The sequence below is a fragment of the Carcharhinus amblyrhynchos genome, unplaced genomic scaffold (genome assembly GCF_965287045.1).
Source record: "Carcharhinus amblyrhynchos unplaced genomic scaffold, sCarAmb.v2.hapA scaffold_882, whole genome shotgun sequence".
Lineage (NCBI taxonomy): Eukaryota > Metazoa > Chordata > Chondrichthyes > Carcharhiniformes > Carcharhinidae > Carcharhinus > Carcharhinus amblyrhynchos.
In genome coordinates this window covers 42501-45000 of record NW_027650622.1, presented here as the reverse complement: position 1 = coordinate 45000, position 2500 = coordinate 42501, and the positions used below count along the sequence as shown (strand labels likewise).

At 49.4% G+C, this 2500-nt stretch overlaps 1 pseudogene across 1 annotated transcript in view; it reads right to left on the bottom strand.

Annotated features, from left to right (window-relative positions):
- The window catches only part of LOC145340257 (protein kinase C alpha type-like), a 34019-nt pseudogene that overhangs the window by 8827 nt on the left and 22692 nt on the right, over window positions 1-2500 (bottom strand). The window contains exons 5-6 of the transcript XR_013886222.1: window positions 2374-2485; window positions 856-987 (exon numbers count right to left, since the gene is read on the bottom strand). The product of XR_013886222.1 is annotated as a protein kinase C alpha type-like (transcript). The remainder of the gene's footprint in view (window positions 1-855; window positions 988-2373; window positions 2486-2500) is intronic.

The window sequence follows — 2500 nt, the reverse complement described above, 5'->3', positions numbered from 1 at the left end:
GGAGTGTCAGCCTGGATTATGGAGTTTAAATCCTAGAGTATATACATCTACCCCCGACAGTGCGATTGCTGAGATATATACTAGGATATCCACACAAATCTGCAACAATAATCAGAAAAACCCACTAGAGGGCATAAAGAGATAGAAATATCGGAATTCATGTCCCCATCAAACACTCCCAGGACAGAGGTGCAGCACGGTTAGATACAGAGTAAAGCTCCCTCTACACTGTCCCCATCAAACACTCCAGGACAGGTACAGCACGGGGTTAGATACAGAGTAAAACTCCCTCTACACTGTCCCCCCCATCAAACACTCCCAGGACAGGTACAGCACGGGGTTAGATACAGAGTAAAGCCCCCTCTACACTGTCCCCCCCATCAAACACTCCCAGGACAGGTACAGCACGGGGTTAGATACAGAGTAAAGCTCCCTCTACACTGTCCCCATCAAACACTCCCAGGACAGGTACAGCACGGGGTTAGATACAGAGTAAAGCTCCCTCTACACTGTCCCCCATCAAACACTCCCAGGACAGGTACAGCACGGGGTTAGATACAGAGTAAAGCTCCCTCTACACTGTCCCCATCAAACACTCCCAGGACAGGTACAGCACGGGGTTAGATACAGAGTAAAGCTCCCTCTACACTGTCCCCATCAAACACTCCCAGGACAGGTACAGCACGGGGTTAGATACAGAGTAAAGCTCCCTCTACACTGTCCCCATCAAACACTCCCAGGACAGGTACAGCACGGGGTTAGATACAGAGTAAAGCTCCCTCTACACTGTCCCCCATCAAACACTCCCAGGACAGGGACAGCACGGGGTTAGATACAGAGTAAAATTGCTCTAACCTGTTACGTGGAGATCGTTTTCACTGTGGATTCGGGCCTGGAGGTGGATCCGTCCCCGTTTCTCCGTGTGATCCACTCCACAGAGACTCGGCACATTCATCACACAGCGTTTGTGTACATTCATCTCACAGCCTGTGACAGGAGCCGGGGAGACAGACACGGGGCGAGAGGAGGGGGAGGAGGGAGACACGGGGCGAGAGGGAGGGAGGAGAGAGAGAGGGAGACACAGGGCGAGAGGAGGGGAGAAGGAGGGAGACAGACACAGGACGAGAGGAGGGGAGAGGGGACACGGGGCGAGAGGATAAGTGATAAGTGATTCGGAGAGATCCAGGGTGATTGTATAGTGAACAGTTTTACAGGACATGGAATGGACAGTGAGTATGGGAGATTGTGTGTGTGTTTGTGTGTGTGTGTGTGTGTGTGTGTGGGTGGGGCTGGTACAAAGTTGGGTGGGAGGGTGAGCTGTGAGGAGGATGCAGAGATGGTTCAGTGTGATTTGGACAGGCTGAGTGTGTGGGTATCTGGCATGGGAGATGCAGAATAATGTGGATATAAATGTGAGGTTATCCACTGTGATAGCAATAATAGGAAGGCAGGTTATTACTGAATGGGTGTAAATTGAGAGAGGCGGATACTCAGTGAGACCTTGGAGTCCTCGAGCAGTTGCTGAAAGAAGCGCGCAGGAACAGCAGACAGTAAAGAAGGCAAATGGTATGTTAGTCTTCATAGCGAGAGGATTTGAGTATAGGGATAGGGATGTTTTACTGCAATTGTACAGGGTGTTGGTGAGGCCACACCTGGAGTATTGTGTACAGTTTTGGTCTCCTTATCTGAGGAAGGATGTCCTTGCTATAGAGGGAGCACAGTGAAGGTTTACCAGGCTGATTCCTGGGATGGCAGGTCTGTCATATGAGGAGAGACTGAGTGGGTTAGGATTATATTCACTGGAGTTTAGAGTGAGAGGGGATCTGATAGAAACTTATAAAATTCTAACAGGGTTAGACAGGGTAGATTCAGAAAGAATGTTCCCGATGGTGGGGGGAGTCCAGAACTAGGGGTCAGAGTTTGAGGATAAGGGGTAAACCTTTTAGAACTGAGGTGAGGAGAAATGTCTTCACCCAGAGGGTGGGGAATGTGTGGAATTCACTCACACTGAAAGTAGTTGAGGCCAAAACATTGTGAGATTGCAAGAAGAAATTAGATTTCACTCTTGGGGCTAAAGGGATCGAGGGATATTGGGGGGGAGGGGGATCAGGATATTGAATTCGATGATCAGCCATGATCAGAATGAATGGCAGAGCAGGTTGGAAGGGCCAAATGGCCTCCTCCTGCTACTAGTTTCTATCAGTGAGAGAGAGAGAGAGAAAGAGTGTGTGTGTGTGAGAGAGTTTGTGTGTGTGTGTGAGAGAGTTTGTGTGTGTGTGTGAGAGAGTTTGTGTGTGTGTGTGAGAGAGTGTGTGTGTGTGTGAGAGAGTGTGTGTGTGTGTGAGAGAGGGTGACAGTCGCAGAGATACTTACTGGAACATTTCATTCCCTGGTGAACCAACCCATACAGTAGTGACCCACAGTGATCGCAGAAGGTTGGGCTGCTGTAGGAGTGAATTTTGAACTTGTGTTTGTTTCGAGGATCCTGAAACAAGATGAT